Source organism: Sciurus carolinensis, unplaced genomic scaffold (genome assembly GCF_902686445.1).
Source record: "Sciurus carolinensis unplaced genomic scaffold, mSciCar1.2, whole genome shotgun sequence".
NCBI classification, from domain to species: Eukaryota; Metazoa; Chordata; class Mammalia; order Rodentia; family Sciuridae; genus Sciurus; species Sciurus carolinensis.
Genome location: NW_025920123.1, coordinates 3,258,104 through 3,269,184, shown reverse-complemented (window position 1 = coordinate 3,269,184; position 11,081 = coordinate 3,258,104). Strand labels below are relative to the sequence as shown.

General features: G+C 39.9%; 1 pseudogene; it reads left to right on the top strand.

Annotated features, from left to right (window-relative positions):
• Positions 1–9,309: 9,309 nt before the first annotated feature.
• On the top strand, positions 9,310–10,382 carry LOC124973848 (uncharacterized protein C14orf28-like; annotated as a pseudogene).
• The last annotated feature ends 699 nt before the right edge of the window (positions 10,383–11,081 follow it).

Sequence of the window (11,081 nt, the reverse complement as noted above, 5' to 3'; positions counted from 1 at the left end):
AACAGAATGAATCAAACAACATTACCCTATGTAAATTTATGATTACAGCATGTATCCCATTTGTTTACAAAAAAAAAAAAAAACCTAATGGTTGATGGCATGACTCCCATTTCACAGATTTAATAAAAGGCCCAGAGAAGTTAAGAAATTAGCTAACATCACATTATTAGCTGTGCTATGGCTCAAAATCTAGATCCGTCTGATCCAAACCACAATGCCACGTAAGACATCGTGTTCACTCTTGGTTTTGCTTGTTCATTTTATTTTGGGTTTTGCTTCATTGTCGTTTCTCAGTACTGAGAGTCAGACCTAGGTCCTCTCCCCTGCTAGATGAATGCTTTACCACTGAGATGCACCCTGTCATGCAGTTTCTATTGTAATCATGAGAAAGCACCTGAACAAAACCCTAGGAAAGGGCATTGAAGTCACTGCAGAAAGAAGTGCCAAATGACCACTTAGTAATATGCCCTACTCTCTACTAACCCTAATATGCAGAATGCTGTTCTTCATGTCTCCCTAACTCTCTCCTGCTTCCATTCCATGCCATTTTCTTTTGTTTTGAAGTCAAGAATATGGAAAACAACCAGCTTCCATCTCATAGCCAATAATCTTTCTTGGACTGGATAATTCCTATGACATCATCCCAACTTCCTTTTCTCTAGTACAAAATATAGTCACTCACTTCTTAGAGTGAATGCTATCCTCACTGGCAGGTTTTTCCACCCAGAGAGAATTACAACTGTCATCTATGGACATCAGAGCAAGCAACCAGCAGGACTGGCTAATCCATGGGCAGATGCTCTCCGATCAAAGGATCACACTGAAAGCAGCCATTGGGGCAAAGGAACATAGTTCATACAGGCAGAAATGATGCTGGGAGCCAACATCACCCCAGTTTCCTGCCATCATCACTGCTCTCAAATTAGACCTAGAGCCAGGGCATGGGTGTGGGTGCAGAAATGAAGCAAGAAGGCCATGACAGCTACTCATCTGAGGAAACCAGGGATTGGCAGGCAGCCCCAATCCCAACATCTGGGGAACAAGGGAAGTTCAGGAAACATAAAAACTCAGTGGAAACAAGAGGAGGGGAGTCTTTCAAATGACAATTTTAAATGCCTAGAGCCCAGTAGCTAGGAAAGATGCTGCCAAATGCTACATTGCAAACAGGAGAGCTTTCCTGGGCTCTGGATTTGGAGGCCACAGAACAATGACAGGGGAAGCATGTGGGGAAAATGGCGACGACACTGGAGCCTGCTTTAGCATGCCAAAATCCTCCCTCCATTCTTACAGGAAGTGTAAGAAACAGCCTCCAGCCAGTGGGCTTGGTCCCAGACTGCATCCCCTTCTCAGTTGGCTGCTTGGGTCAGGAAGGGCAGTGGTGTGGCCAGCTCCCTAGAACAGATCAGACAGTTCATTTCAAGAACAGAGCCTGTGTATTTACCTGCAGATCAAAGTTCACTCTTACTAAGGGGTGTGCTGGAGAAAGTGTTTCCCTGAATGCCTTTAAAAAGGGATTATGGGCTGTCTGACCAGGTAAGCAGTGTGATCTGAGAACAGAAACTTGTCCTTTGGAGGTAGGGTGGGGGCTGTGGAAAAACAAAAGCCTTAAGAGAAACAATCAGCAACTGTTCACTGCAGCAGGGGGCGTAGCATGGTGTCTGTGTTCGTGCATGTGTGCAAGGGCATGTGCAATATTTTCTGCTCTTGCTAAGATGGTTTCCCCCTTCACTGACCTCTCGCCCAATCAAAAGGTAGCTGTTCCTCATTGGCTGCCTAGCTTTATGGAATGACCATGATGAGTCATAGTTGAGTCCACCTCATTGGTTTATTCCTGTGGCCCATTGTCAGGGGAGAGCAAATCAGACACCTAATCAATATTTTGTGAAGTGGCACTAGACTCCTGGCAAAATTTGAATTAAATTTCTCCCTGTCTGTGCCTTTGCACTCTGATAAACATCGTATTAACTTTGAGGATACAGAGAGAGGCAAGCGATCAAACACTGTCACCCTTCAACTATTTTGGATATATTCCTGAACCTAGGCAAAAATCTTGGAAGGCTAATCATGAAACGGTGGCATTAGTTGTAAATAAGACACAAATCTCCTGAGCATAAACATATTTAAAGAAGCTAGATTAGCAGTGATCCTTCTCAATGAAACCTGGACTTTCCTTTTCTTCCTTCCTTCCTTTCCTTTATTCCATGAATGTGTCAGGTTAGATGGTAGCCCTGGGCACATTTTGTGCCAGCAAGAACTGTTTCCTTAATCCATTATTCTACAGCAAAGCAGAAATAGGGTTTGACACTTTGGAAACTACCTGACTCTGAAGGAAGTGGGGCTCTGATTTTCCATGGAATGAGAGGAAAGATGCTTCCTCAGATAAGAGGGAACAATGGTGAAGGAGGGGGTCTCCTGATGGGAGACAGAGTTATGAGACAAAATTTGGTCTAGTGACCGTTTCCCAGAATTTTACATAAACCTTGGTTAAAATGTGGATGAATAGGAATCCTGAGGAAGAAAAAAAAAATGAGGATGAATAAATATCCTTTCTTTCACAAAGACAAAGGTACCTAAAAAAGAAATTCCACATGCCCTCTACCTACCAGCACAGCAGCTAATACAGCTGTACCTCTGTGCTCCTTCCTAGTATGATGAACCAAGAGGCTGTTTCCATCCAAATCAGCCCTATGCACTAGCCCCATCCCCATCTGCCTATTCCAGGCTGTCCTACAATTCTTCCCTTGGTCTCTTATAGCATCAAATTTTCAAAACTCCCCTGTCTTTTGGCCATTTTCATTAAAATATGCTGTAATTCCCCTTGTCTTTCAAACTATATATAGAAAAGAATAAAAAGCACTCTTCATAGCTCAAAGGTTTTATTTTCAGCTGGCACACATGGCCCAGAACCTGGTGGTTGTTACAACATTGAAACACCTGTGGATGTGTTGGGAAGCATTTCTACCCTGAGCCCTCCAACTACCTGCTCCCACATTTCCCAGCCTAGACTCTCCCCTGGGACCTCCTGGACATCCTGTAATCCAGCAACCAAAGGGTCAATGTGTGGATCAGCAGGGACCTCCAGGACCCTGTTCCAGGCTGGAAGTCAGCATCAGTTCCATACACCATAGTTCTTCTAATATCATCCCTGCTCAGACCCAATGTTTACTTTGAGCTATTCTCTTCTCCTATTCTTTCTTCCCCTTTGGGATAAAATACTTGAAAGCATTGTCTATTCTTACCATCTCCACTTCTCTTCTGCTTTTCTTTTAAACCCATCCCAAACAGGTCACCTTTCCAATCTCCCCAGCAACCCAGTTTCCTTCAATGAACTTCTAATTTGCTAAATTCAAACACCATTCCCAGTTCTCATCTTATTTGGCTTGTTAGCAGCGGTTGACCCAGTGGGTCACTTCCTTTAAACCTCTTTCTTCCTTTGCTTCCTTCCTTATTTCTGTGACACCATTCTCCATTCTCCTTGCAGTTGTCAGCCTTTTGTTCTTTGTGGATTCCTTCTCATCTCCTTGACTTTTAGCCATTGAAGCCCCAGGGCTCAGTGTTGGGACCTCATCTTCTCTTTCTCTCTGCACTCACTCTCTGGGGATCTCTCTCAGCCCTTGACATTGACTTCCATCTGTACCCCAAATGACTGCACATTTCTATTTCCTACACCAGCATTTCCATTGAAATCTAAACTCATCTGTCCGATTGTCACTCACATCTGCACTTAAGTATTTAAAGTTCACCTCAAATTTATGTATTATAAAACTGTGTCCTGGCTCTTCTGCTTTCAACTCTTCTTCCTTTTACTGGCTTTCCTAACCACCCCCCACCCCACCACTGTCTAGGCCCAAATCCTTGGTACCAGCCTTGAAACCTCTCTTTTCCTCACATCACACCGTAATCTACTAGCAAACCCATGTCTCCGCCTTCACATCAGATCCAGAATCTGATCATTTTTCATCACCTCCCAACATAGTCATTCAACTCCAAACAGCTATGAAGGTTTCCTTTTATTATTTCAACTATGATTCAAAAGTCTCCCTGTCTTCATTCCTGCTTCCTTAACCATCCCTTCTCTACAGAAAGGCTACAGAAGTCTTTTCATATTTAGTCAGTTCACAATAATCCTCTGCTCAAAGCTTTCACATAGCTTTCATTTCAGCCAGAATAAAACCCAGAGCCTATGTACAACCCAGGCACTGAAAGATAGACATAGTTAATTGGTTAGGTTCCAGCTTCACTCTACAATGTAACCAACTTGTAAGTACATTTGGTACTCCAGATGCAGAAGTTGAGAATTCAATCAACCATGGATCAAAAAAATTCAAAAAAATGTCTGTATTGAACATGTACAGATTTTTTTCTTGTTTTCATTCACTAAGCAATATAACTATTTACAGAACATTTACTTTGCATTAGGTATTATAAATGATCTAACAATGATTTAAAGTATATAGGAGACTATGCATAGGTTATATGCAAATAAGTCATTCATGGAATTTGGTATCTTGCAGAGTTCTGAAACCAATCCTCAGTGAACACTGAGAGATAACTGAGTCTTCTTAATCACAAGGAACATTGGGTGGAAATGTGTATGCTTTATTATGCTAATCTAAGCATAAAACAAGTGCAAAATGCATGATCATTTTAAATATTAATAGTCATTTACAAACTTCAGTATTTTATTTAAGGGCACTGTACTCCCTTAGTGTATGTTAAAATGATTTTGGTCTCCACTGACATCATGAACCTACATTAAATTATATGTAATGTTCAATGTATGTAGTGCACATTCACAATATCTGTTGAATAAGTGAATGCTTAGGAAATACTTTTCTTATTTCTAATAGATGATCATGATTTAACCATAAATTGAACATTTAGCATGTAAAGTATGGCATTTCTCATACTTAAATTATGTATTTTCCTTAACACTTTTATTATCTCCATTTTATTTATTTTTAAATAGCATATTAATCATGATTACTAAAGAGGCTAATTGTACATTCATGTAGCATGCACTGATCAGATTTGATCAAATGCAATCTCCCTTTTCCCATCCTCACCTCCACATAACCTTCCAAATCACTATTCTATTTTCAGGTTGACTTTCCTTTTTTTTAAAGTTCTCACATATGAAAGAGAATATTTGATACTTGTCTTTCTGTGATTGGCTCATTTCACCTAACATAATGTCTTCCACTTCCAACCATTTTGCTCCAAATGACAGGATTTGATTCTTCCTTATGACTGACTAATACTCACATTTTCTTTATTCATTCATTTGTTGATTGGCACCCAGGTTGATTCCATATCTTGGATATTGTGAGTAATGCTACAATAAACATGGGTGTGCAGGTATCACTTTGGTATGCTGAATTCATTTCCTTTGGATATATTATCTCCATTTTAAAGTTAAAACCACATTTTTGTGACTCAGAAATGTTGAATGCCTTTATCATGGTATCATAGGAAGTAACAGAGTTAGAAATTTCAACAGTGGCCTGCATGGTATTAATGCTTGTGCTTTGACCACAGTCATATCATGGTTAGCCACTGCATATCTGTGAACTCTTCACTACATAATGCTCTCATCATTATTGCAACAAACCCCAAAGACCACTGGAAAGTAATAGGCTGATACTCCTCTCCTTAGTCTCTGGATGGGCAGGCTCTGAAAAGGCTCATGGTCAAGCAAGCAGAGAAAAATCAAGTCTTCTGCTCCCCCTCCCAGTATTTCTTCACCAGTGTATCTTGCCTAAATTTTTCTAAGCTAAGTAAGTGAATTGAACCTATTTAATTATATCTAGTTGTCAATGTATGTAGTGAACAGATTGCCTAGAATCTTTAATCCCCAAGTTTTTTATAGTTTACTAATCACCTTTTCTAGTATACTGTGCTTTAAAATGCCAATTCCCCATCTCTTGGAAGGTAGAAACATATTGCCACTTTCTGGAGATGCTCTTAAGCCCATGGGAGGCTAAATCTAACTTACTGACTTTTTGATGTCAAGTTTTGTTGGTTGAATGTGAAAAAACTAAACAAATTAAAAATCTGTGCACATGCACTTATTTGTTCTGATATAATCCAGTAAAGAATAATGTTCACTGTATGTGAAAATCCCCTAGATTTCATGGTATTTTTGAGAATCAAATTTCTATTAACTAATCATGACTTGTCCTTATTTGTACCCAAAATGCCCCTTTTTGTTAGGAGGCTGTGTTAAATGATTCTTCTGTGGTCAAGGGAAGAGCTAAGAAAAATGCTAAGGAGGAAACAAACCAACAGAATGATAGTGGGTCACCTCTGACAAAAGAGGACAGATCACCTATGCCAGGTAAATATGAAGCCATAATTGCCCACGTGAATCAAGATGAAAATACAGCTATTAGGAGATGCATAGCTTCATTTCAGTTCCCCAAAGGTGAGTAGGGGACAGTAATTCACAGAGCTCTGCAATGGGGTCAATTTCATGGACCAAGTAAGTGAATGAATGGCCATTCAGTCATTTAACAAGTAAACCAGCAGCTTTTAAGTCCCCATTGTCAGTATTACAAAGGGAACTTCTCAATGAAGCTCTCCTAGCAAGCACAAGTTTTATATAAATAGCCACTCAGGTTGAACTTTGCTCCTAGGTACTTCAACACTTGTATGCTTGCACATCCTACTGAAATTCATTGTAGGACAATCAGGGTTAGAGAAATAGTATGGTGACTGTCCTGTTAGTATGGTCTACTGAAAGAATATTAATACATGTAAACACACAATGCTGACTAATGAAAACAGATAAACTTCTTGTAAATGAATGACTAATCTCACAGGTTAGTTAGAGGAAATATTTTGAGACAAAAGCAAGCCCACTGGTTTCACACGGTAGGTGATCCCAACTCAATTGTCCAAGAACCCAAATAAGTACATTTTTCAAAAAAGGATCATGAGTCTGATTTGGATTACTAAAATTAGTCTTGCAGCTGCTTTTTCAGAAATTTGTTTTCTTAAGATGATATGGTAGATGCTATCACATTTTATTCAGTTAATAAGCTTTCTTCCAAATATTTCCATGTTTATGACGTATGATCCTAAGGTTCCTGAGGGCAGCACTGGAATTACCTTTCTGCTGGGGAAGATTCTTGTCCTGAAACATTTTATTAGTGCTGAATATAGAAAGGAGTCTTAGGGAAATTCTAAAACCTAAATCAATTATTTCACAAATGGGAACACTTCTGCAGACTGGAAAAGGTTACCCTGACACAAATAACATGTACATTTGAGACATACCAACTATGTGATTCAGGGTTAGAAAGACAGTGGGTTAAGTCCTTCCTGCTCCTTTTGGTATCTCCATGAAAACTGTAGTGCTCTGCAGAGAATAGTTTGAAGACTACTGACAGAGATGTTATCCTCATTTCTCAAAAGAAGAAACTGAGACCAAGAACAACAAGATGGCTTGTCCGAAATCATATAACCAGGTATTGCCAAGCTGGAACTATCTTCCTGATTTCCAAGATATCACTTTTACTCATACCAGATTCCTCTCAATTTCAGATCCTACTATAGTCTCCTTACATAAAACTTTTCTATTTCAGGCCACCAGAGGAGGCCAGGTTGAGTCTGTGTCACCCAAGGACATTTGTCAATGCCATTCTCCTGCAATGCACTGCCAAATCCAGCCTCTCTTCCTGGTCCTTAGCATTATGCTCTTGTAATGAAAGAGCTGATGTATCTAAACAAACCATAACTTAAGTGCCACATGATCAGGCAGTAGAGAGACCAAATGTGGATGGGTGCTGACTCATAAGGTAAGAAGGAGCCAGTTTATAAATTTTCAGACTTGTTTGTCTCTGGTGATAGGTACATAAGTATTGCAATTGCTACAGATGGCTTTTTGTAAAACTTAGCTCCAGATAGTTCTCATCCCTAAGCAATTTGAACAAAACCTACTCTGTATCATTTTGACTAGGTGCATTGACTTGCAAACCAGTGGAAAGGAGTTGTTTTCAAATTTGAGACAAGGTTTGATTACTCAGTGAGACACACCAGGGCAGTGTGCCTCTTCATGGGATGCCTTACCAAACTTATTGGCTGAGAGCATATATGACTTCACCAGCTTTCTTCTTGGGACAGACACCAATCCCACGAGGTCACACCCGGACACAATCTGAAAGCAAGATCTGAAAGATTTACAGCAGTAGCAGCCTAATTTGAGACTTGTATTGGTTTCTTCCATTGCTCCAACCTGGTTATGGTCATTTTATTGTACTAATAAGTTTTATTTCCTCTTTGTGAAACAATCTATAGCCTTGCTATTCAAATCGTGATTAAGTGTAGTTGCATCACCTGGGAGTTGGTCTAACTGGCAGAATTCCACACTTCAGAGACTCAGACCTACCTCATCAGAATCTGATTTTAACAAGCTCTCCCGATGATTTTGTATGCACATTAAACTTGAGAAGCACTGATCTAGAGATTTAGACCATGATCCTCTGGCTTCACCATTAGTTCCTGTGCATATTTTTTTCAGCTAATGACAACTTTAGTTTGGGGTATTTAAATAGAAAAGGAAAGGATCCCCATCTTGTATCTGCTAATATAAAATTATATTTTGATTACCAGTGGGGACTTGGAGGGAGTGGTATACACCGTGGACTGTGGTAACTGCTAGGAAATATATTTGTTATTAAGGAATGTCTCCTTCACTTCTAGACATGCAGTTGGCCACCACATCTTTTGGGTTTCACTTCTTACATGCTTTTCTAATCAGAGTGTTCCCTTCTAGCACTACTGTTTGAGTCCCTGTCATCTGTGGCATGGACATTAAAATAGTTTTTCAATTGCACACTTTAACTTCCCTATGTTGTTTTGCTCTCATATAATGCATTGTCCTCCAAACTGACATAACAAAGAACCTTCTCAAAGGCAAATGTGATCATGTTGCCTTTTGCTTCATCTTCCAATGATATCTGGTAAAGTTAATACTGTCAGTTACATTTTTCTGCCTGCCAAATTCCATTTCTTTTACTTCCCTATTTTTACTCAAACCTCCCAACACACATGCTCCATGTCTCCTCCTTTGCCCAGGCTGCCTCTCTGATGGTAATACTCTTTTTTCTTTCTTTTTCAGATAACGTTCTTCTTATAAGACTTGTAATTTGGGACACTGGAGTTGGTGGAAGGGGGGCAGAGTTCAGGCAGAATCTTTCTCTGTAATAAGAAGTGACTTCTCTTGCTTCCCGTGGTCCTGGCTCCTTGGGTCCGGTCGGATCTGGCCTGGAGGCTGGAGCTGCTGTGACTCCCACTGCAGCGGGTGTGATGGAGGCCGTGCCAGAGCCCAGCACTCATGTGGGCATGGGGGAGGCCGAGTCAACCCGCAGTGCTAGTAGATGAGACGGCGGCGCGGTGGCAGCCCAGGTTCTCCATGAGCAAGTGGCGGCGGTGACGGTGGCGGCGGTGACAGGTGCGGCGGCACTGGCCCTTTTCAGTCCCCAGGGAGTATGAAGAATGGTTTGAAGAAATCAAAGAATCAATTAAAAATAACTATAACCAAGATGGATCATTTTGGAGGCCTGTTCTTCCTTGGGGAGGTGTTTTTACTATGAAAGCTGGCTGCAAAGCAGTATACTGTACTCTATACCACTCTATGTTGAAATAAAACTGAAAAACACCTGCACCATAGATGGATTCTTGATGTTTTTATATGTCATTCTTAATGAAAATGAAATTTTCCTAGGGAACTCTCTCTTCATTTTGGTAGAGAGTTTGTAGACTGTTTTCTTTGTTTAAGGGACACCTATAGTTTTACAACTGTGAAGCTACTTTGGATTTGGGACAAGATGGAAAAACAGCAATACAAATCTGAAGTTCATAAAGCTTCATTAATAATTGATTGTTTTTGGGAATGAGCATGATAACTTTACAAAAAGTCTTGAAAATCTCATGTCTACCATTCAAGAGAGTTACTGTTCCAACTGGTGATGTCCAGCTCAAGTACAGGAAGATCAACAGCAAACAATTAATATAAATCCTCCTCAAGAAATTCCACATGGAAACTTCATACACTGGCTGTGGATGAGTAATTCTGTTCTAAGATTGGACTGTGTGAAGAGCATGATTGTGATGGCTTGAGAGAATTTTCCCAGCAAGTTTTCTGCCATGGAGCTACCCCTTTTGTTGTCCTGAACATGTAGCATTGGAAATCTGAAGATCTGGCATATGTACCATATTATTTGGATTTATCTGACCACAAGTGTTTGTTGGAAGGTGCCACGTTACTTAATAAAGAAGAACATCATTATTCTGCAGCTTTCCTGATTGATGGACATTGGGTGCACTATGATGGCCTCAGAAATATGAATTTAATTTTGTTAAATAAACCCTCAGTTTAAAAAAGCTTTGTAATTCTTTTTATTGCTTCTGTGAACCTCTTCTTTACCATGTTCTCTATCATGGATGTAGAGGTGAGTATCCTTGGTATCTGACTGCACCTCATCCCTGCTCCATCAGCAGTGTTTCCATGAACTGTAGTATTTGTAAACACATCTCTTTCTTTACTATACTCTATGAGACCTTGAGGCCAGGAACCCTGACACATCCTTCTGTAGCTTGAGTATCAAGTACTATTGTCAACATAAATAGGCACTCAATAAATATTGATTGAATTAAATAAGTAAATGAATTTAGTCACTGTGCAAAATAGTTGTCACATTAACCCTGAAAACTTTGAAAAATATACAATAACCACATACCTAATGATATGGTCAAGGGATTAATCTTTGAGTTTTTTCAATGATGGATATTGAGGAATTGAAAGGATATTAATAGTAAAAAGTTTCTATATGAGCTCTGCCAGTGTCCTAAAGGGACACAAGCTACCTCTGATCATTTACTAAACTTCTGTGACATTTAACAAACAGCAGAATTACAGCCTATGACACAGACAAGTCATGAGAATAAAGGTCTAAGACAGTAAACATGAATCCCAGCCCCTCTCCCAGGTGGCCTAGAACTCTTGCCTTGTGGGTCTGATGGTATTGTCAGAGGGAATAAAGACAAGAGGATATCTCATTTGGAGAAAACAGTTTTAG